The 27,839-nt window shown below is 36.0% G+C and overlaps 1 long non-coding RNA gene across 1 annotated transcript; it reads right to left on the bottom strand.

Annotated features, from left to right (window-relative positions):
- Positions 1 to 551: 551 nt before the first annotated feature.
- Positions 552 to 24,919, bottom strand: LOC141432649 (uncharacterized). The gene is made up of 3 exons (XR_012451847.1): positions 24,714 to 24,919; positions 17,204 to 17,241; positions 552 to 618 (listed from the first exon to the last, which is right to left on the bottom strand). It is a non-coding gene; the product is annotated as an uncharacterized lncRNA (long non-coding RNA).
- Between the last annotated feature and the right edge of the window lie 2,920 nt (positions 24,920 to 27,839).

Here is a 27,839-nt window from a genome sequence, read left to right on the forward strand (position 1 = left end):
ATGCTGATTGAAACCCAACGCGATAATAGTTTGATTAAACGAGCTGAAACTAAACCCGTTAAGTTTGCGTTAGTATGTTTGACTGCTGCAATCGTGCGATTTTGGGCAATGATTTTAGCTTATGACATGTTACTTTGGTTTTCATTGAAAATTATGGGGGGATTGCGACGTAATATTAAATTGTTGTGTTATCAGTTGGCTTTCGTCAACAATAACAAAGTTTAGCTTGAAACACGAAATCGTTTCATTTTTGAACCAATACATAAACTCAAATGGACTTAAGAGTAATTCTTCAAAAATACAACAAAAGCAGGGATTAAAAAACACTGCATAAAATATAAGGTATCTTCCATTTCTATTCTTTGTCGTTATGAATGCTTAGGTATTAATAGAACTTCATCAAGCGTAAACTTAAAATTTTCACTCGGAAAAAACAGCCATGACAAAAACAGAACATCACCTTCAGGGCATTTATCTTTCACGGAGAGTTATAAAGGGCATAAATAAAGCAAAACCTATAAGGCTTTAAAGCAACAATGAAAAATACGAACCGTTTTACGTGGGGTGGCGTAGGGGGACGACTCGCGCTCGAACAATGCGGCCCCGCAGAGAGCACGCCTGCAAAAGAAAAAAACACATGAACAACGGCTCCAATTATTGACGTGGGCATGAGATGAGGACTCGGAGGTACACGCTGCAGCTTTGTACTTACACACGCACTCGTCCACTTTTTTCTTGGTATATCACTCATTCTGTGCCGTTAGCGCTTGTTGTTTCGAATTAGGGTAGAACTAGAACGTACCTATGGTGTCGCATTTGTAAACCTTTGCAGGACTTGAAAGAGCTTAACTTCAGTCCAGGAAATATGAATTAACCATCTGAAATCTTCACTAAATCTTTGCTTCAATATAAACAAAAGCGAGTCGACATTCGAAGCGAATAGCAAGTTACCATTCATAATTTTACTGCACTACTGAAAAAATAGGTAGATTCAAGAAGGCTTTGCATTGCGCGACGGTGGATTTTCCCTTACCATCGTTGAGCTATTTCGCACATCTCTAGTGGCGCAGCCAGCATATCCCCCTAACGTGGTTTAAAACATCAAACTCAAAAGAGAAAAATATGTTAATCCATCACGATAGGCAGCTCTAATAGAGAACAAGTTTTCCAATTCCCTGTTAAATTACATTTTAGTAACTATTAAATAATTTACCTGAGTGACCGAGCTTCGCTCGGACTAAAACTTGGACCGAACTAGATAGATTGTTCATCCCCAAAATAAATAAATATACAATAATTGCTCGTTTAAAGGTAGATATAAGATTGAGTTAGCTAACATGTGACGTCACAAATCTGATAGCCCATGAAATGCATGTCAATTGGATGTCAAATAGCTATTGTACATTTCTTAAATTGTGTAAACAAAGAAAAAAAACTTAAAATAAGAAGGTATGTACCTAAACAAACACGCTCTTGACATCGAGATGTAACGCTACGGTAAGAATGTGTGAGCAAAATTCTTCCTGTAGGGGCTGTAGGTACATTTCGTGTGCGTGGGTGTCAGTTCCGCGCATACAAGTGGTAATTATACTCGGTTTCATAGAGCCAGAATGTTTGTAATTAGTGATAGCGTTACATGCGGAGTACTTATGTATAGTATAATTAATTATGTACAAGGTAGAAAACAGACATTTCCTTCTTACATGTAGTAGTAAGTTGAAAACCGGCCAAGACCATGTCTGACACGCCCGAAATAGGGTTCCGTAGCCATTACGAAAAAATTAAGTAATATTTTTCTAAGGATTTCGCATTTTGTACGGAATAATCCGAGTTTAGGTATATTCTATGCCTTAAGATGCTCTTTAGTCTTTAAACTACTAATAATTCTCAAGAAAACTTAACTGTTAAGGTTTTCCTTGTAATTTTAATATACTTACTAGCATCCTGAATTTTTTCATTATAAAATGCAAAATTTTCGAATGGATAAAAATTGAAAGATCGAATAAAAAAAAATGTCACCTGGTTTATAAAAAGAATACCTACTTACTGTATTCGATCCTCACCTAGATTCTGAACGTGTTCTGAACAAATTAATTTCAAGTTTTCAATATAATTAAAGATTGATACCTAAATATATTGATATATCTTACCCATTTATACATATGATTGGATCAAAGTAGGTATCAGCATAAAAGCAAGCTCAATTCAAGAAAGGATACGCTATAGAAAAAGGGGGGCTGAGAGTAGTGGGGAGCCCGACGGTGGGACTTCCGCCGGATACACCACCGCGTGTGGCGATGATTTTGTTGTTGAGTAAAGTATAGTAGGTAGCTCCTATACAATAAAAATATACTTTTTAGTAGGAGAATATTTTGTAGTTTAATTTATTTTAACAATCTTTTATTTAACTTTTAATTTATTGTTTGTTTTATAGTTTTTAAAGCTAGGTAACATTTTGTAAGATTTTTTTTATATGAACAAAGCAAACAGATACAGCATCACATAGGTATATATACAACACATTAAACACATACATTACATTAAACTGACCGTGATTAACCCCTATCTCAGCTGATAACTGTCATATTAAAATTATTAATGTGTATTGAAATAATTATACCCTATATTGTACCCTGTGAAATCAGGAATTTCAAGTAGAATTTCAGGATTTCGCAACAAACCCGCAGAAATTGCCAAAAAGTACACAGTGGTCATCATTAACATTGCATAAAAATGTACTTGTTAACTTCATGTCTCTAAACCTGGCGCTTGAGATTTTAGGGATTTTATTCCGATCCCGTTGGAATATCAAGATAAAAAATAGCCAAAGTGCTATTCCAGAGATCCAGCTTTCTGGCATAAAAACTTCATCCAAATCCGTCTAGTCATTTTAGCGGGAGTACCTAACAAACACACGCACAAGTGCTCTTAATATTCCAGACGAAACGAGGAAAAAGGTATTCCTAAATTTTATTTATACACGTACAAAATTCTGGAAAAATGTTCTTTGTAATTTAAAGGTTCATAAATTTTGCAGTGTTTTGTTTGTTAGCCGCTTTGAAGCCTTTGCAATACCTGGGCTACTCCGAGCGCTAATTGAAAGCGGGTACAAAGCCTGTCGTCACCGTAAAATAACTTAAAAAGCATATTTGCCTCGATATTCGAGTAACAGAAGACAAAAGGAGGACGTAGTTGAAAACGTCGATACTTGCCAATTAATTTGGTAAGTGCTAACAGAGGACGATTAATAACCAATACTGTAATAGTCCATTATCGTTACCATCGTATCAGCCGTTGGACATAGACTCCAGTTGCTTCGTTTGGAAGCGGCCTGCACCACCCTGAACCTGCGGTTTCAACCAGGTACAGTCAAGGGCAAAGATATCGACACGGCCAAAATTGCAAAAATATGTATACACGGCCTTAATGTTAAGTGCATAAAGTCGTGTAGGTATACATATTTTTGTAACTTTGGCCGTGTCAATATCTTTGCCCTTGACTGTACCTAATGCTACAAAAATTCCCCTAAAGTAGAAAAATATTCATACCTCAGTCGGTGCAAAAGTACTAAAGATCGCGAGATGACCTCCAAAGTTATTCTAGTCGCAGACCCGCTCCTGTATGCAGGGCTGATTGAAATGGTTCTCACACACTTATTGCAACTTTATTGGTTCTAAATAATGTATTATTCCCCTTTGAGTCCATTGTTTGCGGTTTGTATGTTGAAGTCTGACTTTATATGGAAAAATTATGTTGCTCGCAATTTTGTCTGCGTCACGTAGCAATTTTTGAACGATGCCGATATAAAATATAGCTTATTAGATACTCGCTGATAATAATAGAGCTTGTCAAAGGTGAAAACATTTTTAAAATCGGTTCAGTACTTTTTGAGTTTACATTTACTTAACATATTTTTTCTATTAGACTTGTTATTTTTTTAACTGTATTTCTCACTTTTTTTTAAACACAGCGGGTTGTTAAATTCATTTATTCCCCATTTTCACCGACTTCAAAAAAAGGAGGAGGTTCTCAATTTCAATGTATATTTTTATGTGTTATCTCAGAACCTTTTCTTAGTGGACTGATTTTGATAATTCTTTTTCTATTTGAAAGCTGGTGCTTCTCAAGTATCTAGTCAAATTATAATTTGTTCAAGATCTGACCAGTACTTTTTTAGATACCTTAAATAATACACAGAAAAGCGTTAGAAATCAAACAAAACAAAGAAAAACATGAACATATTTTTCTACCCGTTTGAAGTCGGTGTCTCAGCACAAGCCGGCAGGAGTAGTAAAAGCCCAATAGATACAAGCTATTAAAAAAATCCTGTACTATACTTGAACTCACGTTAGGGCTACCGATTACTAATTCGTTACAAGTGGATAAACATTCAAAATTCGAAAATAAAAATTATTTTCATTGTTTTGTACTTATAAACGTCGTCCTCATCGCTGCTATAAACTCACATATTATAGGTATGTATAGGCTACACGTACGTAGGTAAGTGTTCTATGTAGTACACGTATAGTATGTGTGTGTTGTACACGTATTTTTGACTTATAAATTTTACTAAAGAGCCGTCGGCGACCCACTAAACTCATAAAACTCACACTTGCACACGGGCTTACCAAAAAATCAGCGTCACAGATTTTCTACGGCATAATAAAAGCCGTCAACCCTTCATATTTTCCAGGTAATAACCCGAAATTTATAAAGGTGCGATGTGAAATTAAATAGGGGAAAGCAAGACGCCAAACAACGGCGGCGTTGGACACAAACACGTACGGACTGTATTCAATATCCTCAATTTGGAGGATGAGATCGAGTGTGATGTGCGAATGGTGCCGGCTGATAAGAAATTGCCGGGAAAGTGTGAGCCGGGCCTAATGGTGAAAATGTTTCATCTGATTTAATGTCATATTTAAGCGCCCGTTTGTTTTTCAGATTACAAACTTGGCTGTAAGTATGCGTTGAGACCGTTTGTTACCATCACCATCTTGTCAAAATGACAAACAAGCCCAAACTAAAGAAATTTTAACGTAATGAAAGTATACAGATGTTTAAGATTAAAGTTTTAAGAAAAGTGAAAATAAGTAATGTTAAGTGATAAATTGAGCAAGTAAGATGTAATATAATACAAAAGTCATAACTCATGAAAGTCACGTCTAGATAGATATATAGGGTAGCTTTGCGAACAAGGACAAGATTACTGTAATAATGTTAGGCGCTTCAAAATAAATATGTACATAGGTACACTTCTAGCAGAATGTGGCCGTAGATAAAAACCCCGTCTGACTAACTCACATAAAATATTGTGTTTTTATTTCAACGACATCAACAAAGGTCTCCTTGAAAGAAAGACCATGTTTATTTAAAGTCGACATAGAGACAGCTATAATTATCTCTGAAACGATAAGAGGCCGTGGTTGAAGTTTGCCGCCACTTAGTTTTGCCCATTTTATTGCGGAACCTTAAAACCGAGTAAATAAGGAATAGCGAGAGTAGTCCCCGAAAGGTCGGAAGGGGGCGACGGGAGGGGGGGGCGGTCCACTTCCGGCGGATATACAGCCGTCCGCCGGCTAAGCCAGTATTTCATCGCTCCGGGCAACGTGTCCCGGCGCACTTTTATGAAACATTGAAATTTACCGGCATATAGTAATGCGCTGTAACAAAGGAATAAATAGCAGAACAAATGAAGCAAAACGGCGAGTCAAACTCCTTTGTTTCTAGCTCTCCCGTGGTCACCGCGCGAGTTACTCGTTAGCTATAAAATATCACAACAACTATGATTTCCTGCAGCCGCAGTCAAAGAGCTAGCTTAGAGAGGCAAAAAAAGCGTATAGTGAAAGAAAGGAATAAAAAATGCAGAGAAACACGGAGGTCGGAGTTTTTCCTGTCACCGGGCACAAACAATGCCTCCATTGTAGGGCTGCGGCCCGCGCCCCGGCCCCCGCGGCGCCCTGGCGCTCCGACGAGGAAACGAGCATCTTTTGTTGCCCCCGCGCCACCCAGGAAACGGGGGCTTGAACCGCGGTCATCTGTTTACATCATGCCGACTTAAATAAAAAGCGCCTCTATATCTCTGATTACATCGAATATTTAAACTACGGAACCCTAAAAATTATGCCGACTTTTTGCCTTGCGCTTTTCTTTTTGCTTATTATTTAGTGACGATGAAATAATATATCAACGGTTATTGAAATAATGATGTTTTTATGAAGTAAACTTCTACATAATATTATTCATTCCCTAAGTATATTTCTGTCACTCATAGGTAGGTAGCTCATAGGAGCTCATGTATAGTAATAACTTATGCAATAAACGAAATATTAAGTACTTAAGTTCTGTAGACAGTACGAAAGTAGAACTCAAAATCATATTTCCCTTTCGCTCTATTGAGACAAATGTGAGCAAAAGATGATAATGATTTTGGGTTCTAGTTTTGTGCCGTTTACAGGTTTACTACACAAAAAACATGTTAAATTCACAAAATTGGTACGAAACACAAACACCTAAATTCAGGTGGATTAGGAAGCTACTGAAGTGCCTTATTCACGGCTTAAAAGGCTTAAGGCTGTCCTCATTGCACGCGCCCCTTTAATTACTTTCAGTTAATAAAAGAACCTCCGTAAACTTGCTCCCTCGCTAATAAAAACTTACACACCCTCTTAAGCGCCGACTAGTTGAATAGTGGTTCTTTCAGAGCTTTTGCTTTTCTAACAAATGAACTAATAGTATTAGAATTAAAACTTTAGCAAGTTGTTGTAATTAAGTACTAAATGGGTACAGAAGAGAAAAAACAAATTTACCTATTTGAACAAGTTTAACGCTCATAAATATAAAGTTATAGTATGTAAATAGGTACCTACACTAATATTTGCACACGTATGAGTAAGTAGATACAACATTTTGAAAACTCGAATATATGTACATTGTTGTATAAAATATACAACTACTTACTTATAAGTTTATAATAAGGCCATTAAAGTATAAAGAAAAAAAAGTGAAAAAATTAAGTGCGAATTGTGTTTAATTAAAATCGGCATTGTAAATAAAATAAAAACTTGTGCATGTGCTCGTAGCTTGTAATCCGCTCAACTATTTTCAACTGCTTTAGATTTGTAACCGACCGGTAATAAAAATAGATAAATATCGCACAGGGGTTTGCAATACTTAAAAGTAATGGCGTTTTTTCCTTCACACATTTGTTTCCGGCAATAGACGATGTCCCTTACGTTGTATTTCAATTGTATAAAAGCATAAGGTTTACTAATGTGCCCGTAACTTGCTCTGGGACACAGTCATAATTCATTTCGTAATTCTGTATGAAAAAATAACACCGAAACCCTTGAGAGTCCGAAAAACCTTGTTTATATAAAAGGAACCTCTATATATTATTAGACCGAATGTCATATGAGCAACTCTAAGACATGACGAACTTGTCCTTAGGGGCCGCAGATGGAAAAAGCAGGTTGATAAGAAACCTTATGAAAAATAAAAACGGGTCGCCAACTTTGTCGTCATTCTAAATTCAAAAGATCCCAGACTGGTATAATGGAGGCGTTGGTCTTGCACCAGAAGGCTTTGTCTTTTGAATGAGTTTGAAGTATATGAAAAATAAAAACCAGCCAAGAGCGTGTCGGACACGCCCAAAATAGGGTTCCGTAGCCATTATGAAAAAATTAAGTAATATTTTTCTAAGGATTTCGTATTTTATACGGAATCTTCCAAGTTTAGGTATATTTTATACCTTAGGCTGCTATTTACTCATAAACTACTAATAATTCTCAAGCAAAGTTAGCCGTTATACTTTTCCTTGAAAGTTTGATATACTTACTACCATCCTGAATTTTTTCAAATTTTTCCAACCATCTGTTTAGATTTCAGAGGGGGGAGGACGCTCGATTTTAATGAAAATTTGCACTTTAAAGTTGAATATTTCGCAAACAAATCACTGAATCGAAAAATCGTCTTAGCAAACCCCTAACGGTTTTAAAAGATCTATCCAACGTTACCCCACACTACAAGGTTGGATGAGAAAAACATTATCAACCCCACTTTACGTCTATAGGTACCCTAAAAAAATGTTTTTTGAATTTTTAATTGTACCATTTTGTCGGCATACTTTACTTATATATCCTTGCAAAATTACAGCTTTCTAGCATTGCTAGTCCCTGAGCAAAGCGGCGGACGGACAGACAGACAGACAGAGACAAACAGACAGACATGGCGAAACTATAAGGGTTCCGTTTTTGCCATTTTGGCTCCGGAACCCTACTAGCATAACTCATGATTTACTTTTTTATTCATAAAAGTTAGAAACCTGTCCTGAGAAAAATTGGGAATAATTTGTATGGACAAAACCACCACCACCACTTTATCTACCACTTTAACATTTTTCATTGTCAGAGATGGCTCTGACTAAGAAAAATGTTAAAGTGGTAGATAAAAACAAACAATGGTTATTTTGACAGAATCTTAACTTACAAGTACGTAAGTAAAAGTTAAAAATCTGGATGTGTTGGTACCTACCTACCCATAAGTGATCAGCAAATTAAAAGCCATAACAGACAGAGCAAGATAGAATAGAGCAAGGGTCATCAATTGTTAGATCCGGACTGCATGTAATTCTATGCGGATATTTTTTTATCTCTTAGAAGCTAAACATCAACTACCAAACTCTATTCGCGACAGCAAATATAATTTTTAATGAATGGCCCCCCAATGAACTTCATTAGTTATCCTTAGAATACTCTTAAAGGATGTCAGAACGTTTAGTGTCTGATGTTCGCATATAAGCTGAAGCTGTTTTTTTTTATTGTTTTTTAACGGATGATAGTAAAGAATATCTACCTTTATTTTATTTCCGTCAACTTCGATAGATAACGCAAACAGTTTATTGTCTTTTAAACACTAAGAGTTGAGCCACTAGTGAAATTAACTACCTTCATTTGATCTGTTAAATGCTCCTTCAATGTAAATTAAGAAATATATAACACGTTTTTATTGTGCCATATAGAAAGGGATACAAACAAGTTCGCGTGGTAACAGGTAATTTTGGTACCAATGCCAAAATGCATAGAATGTTGAGATGTAACACTGTCAAAAAGTACAAAATGTTTGTCACCAGGTCAATTTGTCTGAATATTTTAGGGACAAAACATGGTACGGCCAACATGCACTTTTACTCAAAATGTTTCCAAGGCAGCTTTGACTATGGTCCAGATATCTTTGTGTCTGGAAGTTTTCAGGACAGACGCTATTGACTAAATTCTCTGGGGCCAAAATGTGCAAAACGCTATTGACTAAATGTTTTGTCGTTCGCCCGACAAACATGTTGACATTAATATACTTTTTGAGTTTTGTACAATTTGACAAGGGAACCCATTGATTATTTTGAGATCTTGACCATTTATCTTCTATTTGTTTTTTCTATCATGTATTTAGGCTCTTAGGTTTTTGTGGCATCCAATTGTTTACATTTACATACTTTTTGACCGTTGTACATTTTGATAATGAGGCATTTCGAACCATTCGCTCATAAGTTTAAGGATAATTTAATAATTAAGTGCCCTTACAGGGTTTGATTCTGTATTTTGTGTTGTTTCAAAGCAAATAAATGAGTTTGACTTTGAGTTTTTGAGTTTGTACCTATATTTAGACATTTGTACCAAAATGATCTGTTATCGTTCGCGTACTCTTGATTCGCTCATATTGTTGTTGTTCGATCCAGTTCACGAACTTGGGGTCCCAAGTATTCGAAATTGCTCCAACGACGTCTATCTGGTGCTAAAACCAGACTTTCTAGCAAATCCATTGGTCCTCAATAAAAACTAGAGTTCAAAATTCATACATACATAACCATGTGGAACTGCAAATAGACAATCTCAAACTTTTCAAAACGCAGACAAACGCGAGCTCGGGGTAAAAACGAAAGCCTCATTATGTAAATCACTCCGTCTGATACCGCGACTAAGCGACGTGTTGTTGCCGAAGTAATTTCTTCGCGACGTTTTATTTATGACGCATTCAAAACGAAATTTATTTACGCAACATGTTCTGATATTTTGTAGGAAACGCTGTTAGTCGTTTTGCTTTGAACGCTAACGGGTTTTGTAGGCTTGGATTTTTCAGCGTATGTTTTTGATTGTGTTTTAAAATGTTATGTGTTGTCTGGACTCTGATTTTATTTATTTAATGTCAAAATGTTTGCTCTGCTCATTTGACACAGTAACATTACAACGAAAGTCGAGACTTTTTCATTTGACCTGCGTCTTTTTAATGTGTTGCTTTGTGAAATAGAAATGTTTAAATTACGGCTACATCTTTGTAGTATTATAAACTAATTTTTGTACACGTTCCTTCTATCTTAAATAAATAAGTACCTCCTATTTAATAAGTACCGTTTATTATTTGAATCTATCTTCGCTCCTCGCGGATGTCGTAACGTCCGCAATGTAGCTGAATCATATATCCCCATTACATAGTGTTTTACCAAACGATTCAAAGGACACAAAACAAATTAGTCACAACAAGTGCCAATTTTTAAGTATCGTAATATTATAAAAGCGTCCGTGTATTTCTTACTCTTTAATTCAAATTCAAATCATTTATTCAGTGAATAGGCCGCCCCCAAAGTTAGCTTTCTTGCTAAAGCCGCTGAAGGAATGAAATTTTGTATATAGCTAGAACATTTGGAATAAAACATATAATACCTTTTATCTAGATACTCTCACAGGATCAGGCTTAAATAACAAAGTTTAACCGTATATAATTAGAGACATGATATTTGATGCGAACGTGTTTTTGTGCAACGGTACGGTAATGAGATCTAATATGAATAATATGAATAATCAGGAGCAAATAAAGGCTCGTTCTAAAATAAATAAACAAAATGCGTTTAGTCTTAAAAAAAACCCTCTGGTATTAAAAGCTAACTATAGGTATGTACATAGTGATCTATTCTTTCTTCCGAAAAGATCGCTTTATTATCATCATGTAAACTATAAGAGGGAGTAAAACACGTGTAAGTTGTCATAAAACGTCTCAGATAATTAGTTTTTACGACGGGCAACGACTATGTCGAATGTCTTCATGAGCTTCAATTAAGAAGACTAGTGCGACGTAAAAGTGAAGACGCTTGCAACACTCTTTATAACTAGTCCCTTTTACACATTGAAGGAAATTTTAATCATATTACACAGCATTACAATAATTTGACTACTAGAAAAAAACTTTTCTTTCTCGCAGAAGCAGTCTAAAAAGAGGAGTTAGCTTACATCCGTAAGAGTTAGACAATTCGATGTCTATGACCACTTGCTGAAAAAAATAATTTTGATTAAGTGTTAAGCTCAATTTAGTAGTAAGTATCAAAATATTTGGGACTTCTAAGGAACATTCTTCAATCTATAGAACCTTAAAATTTCGCTAATACTATTTTCTTGTACTTTATAAAGCAACTGAGTCCAGATTGAACAGCTAAATCTAAGTTTATTTTTTCTTACAAGATGGCTAAGTGTCTAAGAGATTGTCCAATTCCATTGAATTTAAATACAGTCAGATGTTTTTGTTGAAATTACTTTTCTGCTTGTAACATTTTTCAGGATCCATTTCTTTAACGTTTGTTCAAATAATGGAACTCTAGTTTGCTCTATAAAGTGAGTTAATATAGGCATATGAAATGAACCGGCTTGTGCCGGCGCTAAGCGACTAACATTTCTTTCCATTAGGCGGCCGAGCACCGAATCCGTCCATTTATTACAGCATGAGCTACGTACAAAGTATTTGACGCGCACGTAATTCAGACAAAGTGAGACGTAACTTTTGCAAGCAACTGTAGGACGGAGAACTATATAAATTATAATGTCACGAGATGAATATTAAAACATCTTTTCGGCATTATACCTACTTAACACAATTTGTTCATAAAACCTAAAAACTTACAAATACCCCATTTTCAAACAGGCTGGTTAATTTTTGGGCAACAGAAAAGTATCTGCGGCCCGGAGTAAAACTTATTTCTTCTCAAGATCTTTTCGGAATTGCTACCAATTAACAACTGGGCGAAAAAACAGTTTATCTCTGATAGCATGTAGTAACGAACAAACATACGTGCTTGGAAACTCATTAGCTACTTCCGCCGACCAGCTGCCTGGAAGATGGGAGCGCGAAACAAATGAACAAATAATGGCGAAGCGTTTAGGCGGAAAAAGACACGGAACCAGAGCCCACCCAATTTGTCATCTGTTTACGTTGCAAATAAATCATATTTTTCGATTTATGGAGAAGGAAATAATAGGAAACTGACGTATCTATGTACACTCGGCACGCTTGACCGATGATCATGGCTGTGAATAAAAATAGCGCATTATTCAAATATTTCACTTGAACCCAGAAAAATATGTACAAAACACACGAGCCGGCGAAACTTAATTTCATTTCAGGACTAGCAAAATTCTCACGAAAAATACGCTTTGTAATTTTGCGAATGTGCAAATGAAATTTAGGAGCAAATAAAACAGAAAGGCTGAAGTGCCGTACATTCTATAGGCTCGGTGTGGCCGTAACTGTGTCGTTATTCAAATAAATCGCTTGAAAACTTGAATTTCAGCTCGTAAAATTAATCCACAAGTGCTCTGTTGATTAAGAAGACTATAATGTATTAGGTATATGACGTATCTCACATTCTGAATAACCATAACTTTATTAAGTATTTATTTTTTTGTAAAACTAAAGTAGTTTAAAAAATCAGGTAATAGTTTAATTTATTTTGATACAAGCTTATGCCCGCGACTTCGTCTGCGCGGACCTAGGTTATCGCGCGGTGGCGCCCTCTACCTGAATAAAAGGTATCCTATGTTGATCCTTGGGGCTCAAAATACCTATATACCAAATTTCATCAAAATTGGTTTAGTGAAAGCGTAACAGACAGACAGAGTTACTTTCGAATTTATAATATTAAATAATATATAAAGTAGGGATTTCCCATCCCAGTCTATATACGTCCCACTGCTGGGCACAGGGCCTCCTCTCAGAACAGGGCTTAAACCATAGTTCCCATGCGGGCCCAGTGCGGATTGAGAACTTCACACGCACCATTGAATTGCTTCGCAGGTTTGTGCAGGCTCCCTCACGATGTTTTCCTTCACCGCAAATCTCGTGGTAAATTTCAAATGTAATTCCGCACATGAATTTCGAAACACTCAGAGGTGCGGGCCGGGGTTTGAACCCACGACCCTCTGCTTGAGAGGTGATAGGTGAAACCACTCGGCCACCACGGCTTGATAGTCAAGTAATAGAAATGTTAGGTAAGTTTTAATTGTCTTGGTAAACTCGTTGAAGAGATATTATTATTTTATTTTACTTTATCAGTATTAACCTGTGGATGAGACTAGCACAGGACCGGGCAAAGTGGCGTGAAAATGAAGAGGCCTTTACCCAGCAGTAGGTGGATGTGGGCTGATTTGATATATATCAGTATTAGCAGCAACATGATTATGAGAATGTATACCAACATTGCAAAAAAATGCAATGAAACCTTTAACCACCACTTTTATATATCAACTTGTTTCATTGTTTATTTCTAACAAAAACTCACTTCCCCCATTTTTTACTTTTACCTCTTCACACCTTGCACTCACACACTTAGAGTTTCCTCCCATCAGCTTTATCCCTAGTAGGCTTTGTCGTGCTTGGTGCCCTCAACGTGGCGCAACGGGAGGCATCTCGTTAAACTAACTGGAGCCCCTCTATAATAAAGAGGGTATGTGTCCAAAATAGCTAGAATTGACATCACCATTATTTGGCATCTACTACTTGCCACCCGACAACATAGACCAGAAATACCCACACTTTTGGTGACGTAACCTAGCCATAATATTGCATTGCAAACAATGCATGCTAAATATAATTCATAATAATCCTATAAAATTTACTTCTTGAATAAATCAACTTATATTAAATGTAGCAATAGAAAATATTACATTTATATAAAATGTTGTTATTTTTTCGAGCTGCACCGATTAGATTGGACAGGTAGTTATAGATTAGATATATAATACTACAGTTATAGATACCTAGGATCCTGGATTTTTGCTGAAAATATTTTACCCAAATGATTAATTGCCCAAGTGTTTCATAAAGTCGAACGGTTTTTTTTTTCAGGACTATCCTTTGGTACCCTATTACTCCTATTAGTTTAGGTTAGTTTTATAACAATGCTAAAGTACCTACTTTCAGTTTAAAAACAAAACGTTCGCCCATATTATGAAACAGACGGAAAATTAATCATTTGGGAAAAAATTATAGAACCGTTAAGTACCTATAGATTTGTCTGATAGTCACATCCAGCGTCCAGACGTGCTTGTCAAAGACTGCAAACAATTAGCCCGCTCGGAAACAAGGTGACTCGATCAACATTGCCTCTGGCAAACGGCGGATTATACCAGTTTTCTTTTCATCCCTTTTTTATCAAAGCCTCTGCCATCAATGTAAAATTCTATTCATTCGTGAGGATTCCCTTTTTATCTAGTTGGTCTGCTCGACGTTAAGTAAGCTATATTTGTGGAGAATTGCTCTATCATATTTTAATATTTCTCTCCATTTAACCTACCTATCTATATTTCTTATCTTTTTCTTTATGGCAATTATAGTGTGACTCCTATAGTGCCGTCATACTAACAAGAATAGCGGCTTCACTCCCGTTACAAAATTGAGCGTTAAAAAAAAATTTACCTTTCTATTTCCATTGATTTGAGCTGGGGATTGATGACAGTCAGTGAATCAGTTAGTTAGTTTTTTTTTAGAAACATAACTACATAACATAGGTAGGTACTAAGGTTATTTAACTTAACGTACGGTTAACGCTATTAAAATTTCTAAATGCTGCATAACGGAAAACATTTAGATAAGAATAATGTGTACTTAAAACATAATTTCGTTGCCTAATTTAACAACCACTCTGTATATTATTTAACTCAATTTTATATCCAAAACTAACCCGCTAACTCATATTCGTTCGTATCTTCAAAACACACAACTCTCTAAAAACCTACAACGTAGCACAGCGACCCTTCTACAATTACACCCAGAATATTGCCATTAGAATAGCCACGAATATGCAAAGTGATGAACATTACCGGGTATGGGTTAATTGACCTGTGTCATTAACTGGCCGGGAGCCGCAATAAAATAATTGCCCCGGGCGTCAAGACCCCTCTGCCGTTGACATCCTAATATCCTTAAAATTCTAAATGACCGCAATTTTTAGAGTTCCGGAGCCAAAATAGCAAAAACGAAACCCTTATAGTTTCGCCATGTCTGTCTGTCTGTATGTCTCTCCGTCGGCACGGATATATATGTACAATAAAAAAATGTAATAAAAAAATTTTTAGGGTACCTACCATAGATGTAAAGTGAGGGTGTTTTTTTTTCTCAGCCAACCCTATAGTGTGTAGTTGGATAGGTCATTTAAAACCATTAGGGGTTTGCTAAGACGATTTTTCGATTCAGTCATTTGTTTGCGAAATAATCAACTTTAAAGTGCAAACTTTCATGAAAATCGAGCGTCCCCCCCCCCTCTAAAATCTAAGCCTGGGTGGAAAATTTAAAAAAAAAAAAAATCAGGATGGTATTAAGTAAGGTAAGTAACTTTCAAGGAAAACTATAACGGCTAAGTTTGCTTGAGAATTATTAGTAGTTTAAGAGTAAATAGCCGCCTAAGGTATAAAATATACCTAAACTTGGAAGATATTACTTAGAAAAATATTACTTAATTTTTACGTAATGGCTACGGAACCCTATTTTGGACGTGTCCGACACGCTCTTGGCTGGTTTTTTAAACTCCTAAGCCACCGTTTATCTCACGTTTATTTTAATCAAAACATTTTTAAACAATGAATAAAGTTTCTGTTGACACCGAAAATGTTAATTATAATTACCTAGGCAAGGACTTAACAGCTTGCTTTTAAATGAAACAAAACACATTGAAATCGCTTTGTTCCTTCATTCGTTACGTCGTTGTTTATGTGCTGGAAACAATAAAACATAATCCCGGTTTTCAAATGTGGGACCATTGCATTATGTTTTAAATGAATTTATTTATACAGCTGATTAGAGAAGTTAGACTGAACGAACAATAAACACCCCTGCAAAACGTTTTCAACCTTTTTTTCAACACATTTGAATCAAAAATTACGGAGAAAACTCTCCTAGGGTTGTTTATTCAACTTTGCCCGACCATGAAGTATCTCAGATTACTTTTAAGACACAATGTACTTTTTGCGTTATTGCAGCGAATAATAGCTAAGCCGATAATGTATGTACCCTAACGAAAAAGATACCTTTATCTTGAGGGAAGAATAAGTCTTTCGCGGATAGTAAAATTCCTAATAGTATGCAAATTTTGTCACAAATTACAGTGTAATAGCGTAATTAGTACGAGTTATTGTCTAATAAGAAAGTCAATCGGGTAAAAAAGATCCGGCCTAAGGAAAATTCAATTTCGCATCATCATTACGACCTTTCGGAAACAGGGAAAAACACTTCAAATTATTGTGAGAGAACATTAAGAGTCTTATAATAAGGAATGATACTTGCGATACCTACTCTTAAAATATTATTATATCGCAAAACAATGGTCAGTTATTTCGAGATTAATGCCTTTTGCATGCCTACAACTCAATACGCATATTTTTGACTGTCAGAAGCTCGATCACACTTACTTCATAATACCAACTGCTAAGAGATTCAGTAGCTTATTGAATATCAGTCAAACTGTTCTAAATTCAGCGAATAGCACTGCAGCAGGCAAATGGAATGTCTACGTAGCATTAAGATATCTAAGGTTAATTTCATTAAGATGAGAGAAATTTGTGTATCAAGGAATACTTGGAAAATTGAAAAGTTTGTCAGAGACTGTTAGTCAATAATGTTTGGAACTGCAAGTTTAGGTGTCAGCGATGATAGTTTTAAACTAGGTATTGTACCTAATACCTCTGCGCAAATACTGCCAAGGCTAGTCTTAAGAATATAGTTACATATTATCTGCCATTAGGCCACCCTTTCGAATGTTGCAATTTTGCACTCCCTTAGTAAAACAAGTTAAAATTACAAAGTGCGTTACAGCCAGTTACATCATTCCATTCAGTAACCAGTTACATCATTCCAACTACACATTTAAGTTCTAAAGTCTAAATATGCTTACCATAGACTGCAAGCAAAAGAACTGGCACCATTTTCAATCTGCAAGAAAAGAAAAAAGTTTACTAGATTGAAGTAAATAATCTTGGAAAGAAAACAGGCAACTCTATATCAAATATATGAACTTCAAATCCCTCAGGAATACAGCCGTAAGTATATCGTAATGTCTTTCTAAGTTACATATTAGTTGTGAACTATTGCCAGAAGTGTCCCAACTATATTATATACTTCTCGGCTGATGATGGATCCTGCCTAATCCTGAGGGATAAGGCGGCTTTAGGGATCGTTATTTGCTGTCACGTCAATATTTAAACGTATGCGGTGCGGTCTATATGATACAATATTATTAAAATTACAGATAGATACAGACAAAACACAGTAAGATATACGTAGCTTAATTATTAACACCGTGCATGTAACGCTCCTACGAGCCGAGGTAGATATCAATTAAAATAATACTTTAATACATACATTATAATGTATTTACGTAATATAGTACAACTGCGGATATTATAAAAAACCGGCCAAGAGGATGTCGTACACGCCTAGGATAGGGTTCCGTAGCCATTACGAAAAAATCAAATATTATTTTTCTAAAGATTTCGTATTGTGTGTGTACTGAATCTTCTAAGTTTAGGTATATTTTATACCTTAGGCTGCTATTTACTCTTAAACTACTAATAATTCTCAAGCAATCTTAGCCGCTATAATTTTCCTTGTAAATTTGATATATTTACTACCATTTAATTTTATCAAACTTTTCCACCCAACAGTTTAGATTTTAGAGGGGGCCCGGGACGCTCGATTTCAATGAAAATTTGCACTTTAAAGTTAAATATTTCGCAAACAGATGACTGAATAGAAAAATTGTCTTAGCAACCCCCCAATGGTTTTAAAAGACCTATCCAATATAGGGTTAGACGAGACACACAATATAGCGTTAGACGAGAAAAAAAATCACCCCCACTTTACGTCTAACCTAACCTAACCTACACTAAAAACATTTTTTTTTACTTTTTTGTATATTCATGTCAAATTCTATTATGAACGGTCTCTGAGCTTATCCGAGGACAGACAGATAGACAGACGGACAGACATGGCGAAACTATAAGGGTTCCTAGTTGACTACGGAACCCTAAAAAAATCGAATGTTATTAGCGATTGAGAATCATTTCCAACCTTACTGTTTATTATAGTTGTATTTCTTATTAAAAATGTATAATGATTAATTTTATTAGAATAAACTAAAGCAAATAACGAATATTCCAGAACCTTTTTAGGGTTCCGTACCCAAAGGGTGCCAATGAAAGTTACTGAGACTTCACTGTCTCTCTGTCTGTCCGTCCGTCTGCCACAGGGCTCTATATCTTTAGCCGTAATAGCTAGGCACTTGAAATTTTCACAGATTATGTATTATTGTGGCCGCTATAAGAACAAATACTAAAAACAGAATAAAATAAATATTTAAGGGGGACTCTCATACAGCAAACTTGATATTTTTGCTAATGTCTAATGTTATAGATAATGGTGCGGAATCGAAAATACAAACTGAAATATTGATACACAGAAAAACCAGAAAAAGAGAGCATTCCGTGCTGCGTGCCATAACCCTACACCACAACTGGACAGGAGTACAGACACGACTTTCTCCTAGGCACACATATCTCAGCTTGTTTGTTTCTTAGTTAGTCACTCAACCAACCAACCAATCTTAATTTGATTGCTTAATAGCGACATCTCTTGTCCGGGTGAGCGGTTAGTTCCAATGGGGTTTTTAAAGTTTCTCGATGAGGGCTACAACATAGATGTCGCTAGTGCCGCTGCTTAAGTGACTAAATAAGAAACAAACAAGCTGAGATATGTGATGCATAGGAGAAATTCGTGTCTGTACTCCTGTCCAGTGGTGGTGTAGGGGTATGGCACGCGGCACGGAATGCTGAGGACCTGGGTTCGATTCCCAGCGCTTGTCTCTTTTTCTGGTTTTTCTGTGTATCTATATTTCAGTTTGTATTTTCGATATGGATTTTGCGGGATGACCGTAAAAGTAACAAAAATTTGGAGTTTGAATAAAAAATACAAAAAGACTCCAAAAACCAATCTTAATGGTACGGAACCCTTCGTGTGCGAGTCCAACTCACTCTAAGCTGGTTTTTAGGGTTCCGTACCTCAAAAGGAAAAAACGGAACCCTTATAAATAGGATCACTTTTTGTCCGTGTGTCTGTCTGTCTGTCTGTCAAAAGCCTTTTTCTCGGGAACGCGTTTAAGTATCAAGCTGAAATTTATATCAAATACTGAGGTCTACTGTCCCTTGGAGCTGTGAAAAAATGAATTCTAAGCCAAAGCAATCAAAAGATGCAGCCGTTTATGCTGCCAATTTCCGCAAATTCTCGAAACTCGCAAGGGAATCAAAACCTACAGGGTACTTCCCGTGAACTCAGAATCTTGAAATTTGGTATGTAGGTAGCTATTATAAAACAACCAACTAGAAAAGTCTGAAAATCTTGATTTTTCATGTCTGTCTGTAAATATCAATAACCAATAGGTAAGTATAATCTGACCCCACACTGCGTACATTTAGCTTAAGAGTAGGGCTCTGCATACACTGGATATATTAAATCACTCGGAAAATGCGAGAAATATCTTCAAGACACAATTCCCGTTTACTAACATATCTATAAATGGGTACGGAACACTCGGTGCGTGAGTACGACTCGCACTTGCCCGGTTTTTTGTTATCAATGACGTGCCGTATAATTGGGTCCAAAAAGATTGAATTCTTCTCGAAATTATTGCGGACAGAGCTCTGCATACGGTTATAATTAAATGTAAACAGATCCAGTCCTATTGGGGCTACGGTTGCTCTAATAGAATCATGTGGAAAAAGTAAATCTCAGTTAAAATAGCAATTTTTTGCGTTTTTAGTCATATGAGATGATTGAAAGAAGAAAAATACTGTATTTCCTTCTTGATGAGAAGAATGAGCAATAGTTTTTTTTTATATAAAAGGGGGCAGAGAATGAGGAGGGAGAGAAATAAGGGAAATGAGGGAAATCACCTGGTGGAAAGCAGTCACCGCCGCCCATGGACACCCGCAACACGAGGGTTATCATAGATGCGTTACCGGCCTTTTGAGAAACTGGTAGGCTACTTTTTAAAGAAAGAGAAGAGTTAAAGCTTTTTAACACTTTTTTATTTATCTAAGGAAAAACTATACGCCATTACAACTTTGAATCAAGCAAATAAAAGGGGCAAAACGATTTTTTGAAGGACCAGCCAAAGTCTAATTTGAAATCGGCCGAATTTGTGTTAAAAACCTTGAAAAGGTTTTCTCAAAAAGTTCTCGTATCGCAAGCATTAACTTTTTGAACGGGTCATTAGAACCATTCCGCTTCAGATTTCAATTCCGATATTGAATATTTCACCGTAGAATTATCAGCCGTTAAATATTAATATTAAAAAGAATCGCTTGGGGAAACTCTCTGTAAGTATTACAATATTTTAAGTACTGGAAATTAGAATTTCACCACAATTTATACGTATTGTTTATTAACTACAGCTACTGGTCTACTTATGGATAATCCGAGTTAGAAAATAAATTGATTAGATATTACATATAACATTAGATATTATATTTAGGGGCTGTTTCACCATCCACTGATTAGTGTTAACTGGCGGTTAGGTGTGATGCCGTCTCTATTTGTTTTGTTCGAATAGACGGAGACGGCATCACATTTAACCGTCGGTTAACGCTAATCAATGGATGGTGAAACAGCCCCTTAGACGACCAGATGGCCTAGTGGTTAGAGAACCTGACTACGAAGCTTGAGGTCCCGGGTTCAATTCCCGCGTCGGGGCAGATACTTCTATGAAAAATAAGAATGTTTGGTCTCGGGTCTTGGGTGTCTAATATATATTTAAGTATGTATCTAACTATATAATTATATTTATCCGTTGCTTAGTACCCATAACACAAGCTTTGCTAAGCTTACTTTGGGACTAGGTCAATTGGTGTGAATTGTCTCGTGATATTTATTTATAAGTATTATGCGGTTAGGAAATTACTGGAAAAAAACACGTTTTTTTTCGCACTTACTAATATATCATGGGATTTGCATTCAAAATAATCCGCATGTTAAATAGTACTGCAGAATCCGTAGACCATGGATTCCGTATCACCGTAAGGAAAAACCACGTTTGTCGTTTGGAGTTTTTCTTTAATTTTTATCATGTTTTATTTTGTTATTTGTGAGTTTGTCAGTCGTCTTTTCAAAATTTACCAACCATTTTTCGACCTCTTCTTAGTATTTAATATAATTTGGCATACTAATGTAAATTTGATAAATAATCTGGTAGTAAAAATCTAGTAGCCCAGCCAGCACCGTCTCCGCAGGAGGGAACTTCGCAACGGTTAATGACTTCAACTTGAAACTTGCTACGGATGTGTATTTTGGATGATAAGGCAGGTATAGTCAACAAAAATTACATTCTGCTAAAAAACACTTGTTTTAAAATGAAGTTTGTGACAAAAAGCATTTAGTATAGCCTTTAGTATAAGAACCCTAATAAAAGTACAATTAATAGTACTTAGACAAAGAATACTTAGTAGGTACAAACGTGACCTTGTCTTTAAGATGGGATCTCGTCTAGTTTTAACTTGGTCATGTTATGAGAGAAAAGATTAAATAAGCAACACGGCCTTTGGCCGTCGCATTAGTCTCCGCCGCACAAGGTTTTCCTTAGTGGTTTGTCGACTGAACTGTGTGCGTGCCTCTTTATCATCTCTAGAATTAGTCAGTAAATGTCAGCAACGAAATTAATGACAACTTCGCAAACCAGTGCCTGTTTAACGTTACTTTAATTTATATTGTATTTCTTTTCTTAATCTATTTATCTACAGTCTGTTCAATATTAGGAATGGACAGAAGGAAAATAGGTTCTTTATAATGCATGCTTTAGGAAGTCATTTAATAAATTGCATTTTTTTAGTATACGGTCTAAACTTAATTCTAATTAAAATATCGAAGACGTCAATATTGGTTTAAATTATTCATTAACTAACTGTTGCCCGCGACTCCGCTCACGTAGAATCCGTTTATTGCTATCCCGCGGGAACTATGCAATTTTCCGGGATAAAAACTAGGATTCTATGTCCTTCCCCTGGACTTGTACTACTGTATACCGAATTTCACCTTAATCGGTTCAGCGGTTTAGACGTGATTGAGTAACAAACATCCAAACATCGTCTCAAACTTTCACATTTATAAATATTAGTAAGATAAGTTAGTAAGTTATGGTTTTTAAGCGGGAATATATAATAAGTTTGGTTTCTATAAATCTACAGCAACACCGCAACGAAATATACGAAATTCTCGGACAAACTTCGGACAAAGCATGTAAAAGTCTTATGCAAATCTCACAAAATTACGAAAAACTCCAAAATAAAAACTCATAAAATTTAACGTCCGAATTATGTTTTAATGCCCGCTCGCCCTGAGCTTTTCGGGCACTTAAAACGACACACTTATTCCCGCCGTTGTATTTACGAACGTGTAATGAAATAGCCGAGCCTATTATTCGCGGGGACTCCGAGTTTCATTTATTTGCGGGCCTGGACTAATTTAACTGTCAGGCGAAATTTGCGCACGGGAAAACAAATTGTTTCAATGTGTTGCGGTATATACATAGTACGGAAATAATAACAGCTGATTAATTGCCACCCGGAGGATGGACTGAGATCTGAGACTATCTTCTGCCAGACGAGACTGATTTATTTCGGTAGCGATCGATAATGCCTGTTCTTGCAACCTGCTTGCAGACAGTTGCTTCATAACATGCTTAACTCGGTTTATTCAAACGAGGAAGATGTATTACGTCTGAAGTTTGGAAACAATGTCTCAAGTTCCTTTGGCATAATTAAGTGAAGTTCTAAAGTAAATTGCGAGTAGATTGTTTACTTTGGTAATTAGATAGTTCGTGTGTGTAATCGATTTTAATTATTTAGCTTAACGCTTGCTTTATATAAAATAAGATTAATCTATATACGGAAAATTTAAAAAGGTACTTTTTATAGTACAGAACTAACTGAAATCAAATTTTATAGGTACGACATTTAATTAAAATAACCTCACCAAGTGTAAGTTGAGCTCATGTGAGGTTAATAATCTGTACGGACTTCTGAGTACTCAGAAAAAAAAAGATAGATAAATAGATTAAAAATTATAGATGAACAGTGCCGCATCAGGTGATGGTATTCTTTCATTTGACAGAATAAAAAGTGAAATTATTACCTATTATTCTGACTCAAAATGTATTTCAGATTTTTTTGCATTTTTTTCTTTACTTTTGGCTTTACTTCTTCTTCATTTCAGAATTGTAAATGTTACCATGATTTTTCTATGAAAAACAAATTAAATATATTTTTTTAACAATCGTAATTAAACTAAATATTTCATATTTTAAACTCGATACCTCTACCCGTTTCTGAGAAAATAATGGTCACAGACCGACGCATGTACGCACTCACAGACATAAGTACCTATAGCAAAATTCTATAAGGGTTTTTTTTTAAGATGCGGATTACGGAACCCTAAAACTAAGTGACAATGAAGTAAGTTCCGAAAATGGATACCACCTTTGTTTGTCTACAAATAACACCTTGCGAATAGCAACGTGAGCAGTGATGAACGACCGTATCCTAGGCAAACACTGACGTTTATAATAGTAGCGAAATCGAACATGAGCACTGATCAAATTTTGCTGAATGGACTGTCTACAAAATACTAACTTGATTTATTGTGTCTAAGCCCCAAGTCATAAAATGTATGAAAAAAAACGGTGTACATAGTTGTTGTGATTTCTTGTTCCGTTTGCAGAAAAATATAGGTATAGGTAATGGGGTAAATAAGACGGACTCTTTTCCAAGAGAAACGATAGTCTGTAAATCAAAAGTCACATAATGGACTGCAGCTCTATGATTACTTGAGGTAAACAAAAACTGTAACAATCCGTAACCTTTGATTTACGAACTACTTTTTTCCTTTCCCGTACTCCCTTTTACTACATCTATGTAAGTATACATTTAGAATATGTAGTAAAAAGTTTTGCCCTCAGTGAAAATCATGTTTGAAAGCTATTTTAAGCTTGAAATAAGAAAAGTAAAATTTTAATCTTGAAAACAATTTTAGCTTTACTTCCCGTCATTGTTTTAGTTCAGAAACATTGTGAGAAGATTCTTTGCTATTAAGAACATAACTTACCGCTCCGTGTCTTAAAACTACGCTAAGGGAAACTTTGGGCGATATTTTTCTCTGCTAAGTTAACAAATCGAATTAATGAACTCGATAATTGAAGGTAACTAAGTTATAATACCGAAATATGTTTCAAGTGGAACATTATTTAACAAACAATTATAATGAAGAATAAAACTTTTAGATACAAATTTGAAAAGCCAGCATCGCATCTGTTAGAAGGCAAATCTTTGTTGATTTCTCTCGCAACTTTCTTCAACACTTACCTGTCAAGTTTCACAAACTTCCGCGCAAGTGTCAATGAGTAGAAAGTTTTAGACTTTATTATTTACCGCACCGAACCACTTCTCCAACAATTTTTGTAAATGTTTTGTCAAAGTTTGGTGGAGGGAAACACTTTTGAAGAAACTGCATGGAACACGCGCTGGAACTAAGAACATTTGGAGGCGGGAGGCTGCGAGGAGCGCGCGGCTACAGGGACCGCGCGCGACTGAGGCGAGAGAGCCGCGCTCTCCTCCACCTATATTATATAAACCGCGTTATATACCGATTTTTATATTTACCCGCACTCATACATATTTAACTTTTTTCCCATTTCACGTCGTTTATTCCACGTATGTAGCGCGGCGTAGGTGCGCATGTGTGCCGCCACCATTCGAACCGAACGGAACGCTCCGCTCTTCTATTTACGTGTTTTTAGAAAGGGTAAAGCTTTTATACCTTTCCTTTCTACTATTCGCTCTGTAGTTGTGCGCAATACTCTGAATACCGGCGAAATATTTCGCTTCGATTTATGAGTTTCATTTTTGCGAGTCATATTTTGTTGGTTGGAATGTTTCATCAATTTAAACCTACTCGGACTGCTCGTATGTGAATGGGAACCGAAAACCACTTAGGAGTTTACGCGTGGAAATATCATGAAAATCTTTTGAAAGAAATGCTTACCGGAGCGTTTTAAAATATCGCACTGCATCGAATATGAAACGCGCTGCAATATTATTAGATAACCACTGTTTGTTTACACAGTAGGTATTGGTAGGTACTGCTATTTGGTTTGAAAGTCACAAGCTGTGCATATTATTAATATCACTAGCTTTTACCCGCGGCTTCGCCCACGTAGAATTCGGTTTTCGCGTGCTGTTCCCTCGGCAACTGTGCATTTTTTCGGGATAACAAGTAGCCTATGTCACTCTCTAGCCCATAAACTATCTCTATACCAAAAATCACGTCGATCCGTCGCTTCGTTTCGACGTGAAAGACGGACAAACATACACACAAACACACACACTTTCGCATTTATAATATTAGTATGGATGGATTTCACTGGTTTGCAGGAGAGGGAAAAATTAATGCGAAAAGATGGAACCGACTACAAAAACCTTGACAATAATTTTCTAGGAACTATCTTGAAGTCGGTCACTCAGCACGAGCCAGCAGGAGTGGAACTATATTCGTCTACCTCACTTACATGCTATATTTGGGCTTCAATCACTCCTGCCGGGTAGTGCTGAGGTACCGACTTCAAGCTAGTACCGAGAAAATTATTTCAAGATTTTTGTAGTCGGTTCCATTCTTTGTTAAAATTTTTTTTGGACTATGTTTTACCTACTTTATTATTTAAAAATATCTTTATTTCTCACTTTTTAGTGATTTGTAGCCAAAGTTCATCTAATAACGATCCCATTAAGCCCAAACACGGCTTAGTTACGTTGTTTTATAACAGGTCCCATTGCCTAGCTTCCGGCTCCAGCATCAGATCAGTTCGAAAAAATCATTAACTTAAAGCTTCTCCTATATCGTTTATCTGTGAAATGATGTCTTAATCATGAACAATTTATCTTTGACTATTTATAGCAGTGCTTGTAGAGGTAACAGTTACTTGCAAAGCGGAGCGTACTGTGACACGTCCTAAGATATCATGGTTTCAGATATTGATGCTGCAGACTGTTATAACGACTCATTCACTATATACGTACCGTTCCTTAGAAGAAAGCGTTTATTGTCAAATCTTGTATTAAGTCCTAACTCATTCACAAGAGCTCTGATTTGGTTCACAGTGTTCACTCAGGTTTTTGTTACTCAAATCTTCACTTTCGTTTTTCAAAGTGCAGAGAAGTAGCCTCAAGGGAAGTAGCGATTTCTGACCTGTCCGATAAAGACTGGCAAAAGTGTTTTGAAGTACAAGATTGGAACTTTGCATAGAATATCATGGAGATAAGTTTGAAAAACGCCAAAATAAATATTTACGAATATGTTGAATACTTTTTCTTTATCACATAACTTATTGAGTCACCTACATACTCGTACTGATGAGAAAGATGCGTTACGAATTTTAAATGATCGATACGATTAATCTCCATGATTTCACGCAATTCATTTTTATTGCGGCGAAGGAAGGAAAGAATTTTCAGAAATATCTTAAGAATCAATACAAGCAATATGTGGGACAGATAACAAATTTTATGTTTCACCGCAGTTATTTGAAATTTACGACGCGCGGTGCAGCCTGCGTGGCAGTTGTCGTGGCCTCAGCAGACAGATCATCCATATTTATGGTACTGGAAAATATTTGAAATATCGCCCGCTAGCTTGCCTGTTGGATAATATATGTCCGGTATATACGATCGCTGGGATATGTTTATTAGTTTAATGAAGTTCAGTCGTGTGATGCCAAATTAAAGCTAAATATTTATGGTTCGGTGCATCATTTGGAGCACTAGGATTATGGAAAGTTAAGAACTAACAAAATAACTAATAGTGAAAATAATTTAGATTAAATATGCCTAGTTTCTTCTGGTGATCAGCGGCGTAAAACAGTTAACTGTAAAATAAAATAAATATTTAAGGGGGCTCCCATATAACAAAAGTTTTTTTTTTTTCGTGCTTCGTGCGCGAGTGCGACTCGCACTTGGCCGGTTTTTTTTTAAACCGGGCACGGCAGTGACTAACAAAATGTAGTCGGTAGAAAACTGCTATTGAAATATGAAATTTTTACAAAAATATTTGGATTCCCGATAAAAAAACATTCGCAGAATGTAGCAATACTAATGTAGTATGTATTAAATACTTATTGTGAGTTTTTGATCCATTTTCAGGGGTGTAATGTTATGGAATTTTATAATGTATACTGTTCTGGTTTTTCTAATGTTATTAAAAAAATAGGTAAAACGTATTTAAATAATCTCAACGTCTGAAGTATCTATGCCATTTACTTCGTTTTTGATACCGTTCCGTGGCATTTCATCATAAGCTCTATAACTACTTAAACGATCTTAATCGGCTTTCCTTCGCAGTGGATGGTATGGAACACTAAGCTCGCTAATGGTACTATGAAATGTAGTTAACATTCTTGATTGAACAACAATCTTCGGCATGTTATTACTATTTGTTTT

The sequence above is a fragment of the Choristoneura fumiferana genome, chromosome 11 (assembly GCF_025370935.1).
Source record: "Choristoneura fumiferana chromosome 11, NRCan_CFum_1, whole genome shotgun sequence".
NCBI lineage: Eukaryota > Metazoa > Arthropoda > Insecta > Lepidoptera > Tortricidae > Choristoneura > Choristoneura fumiferana.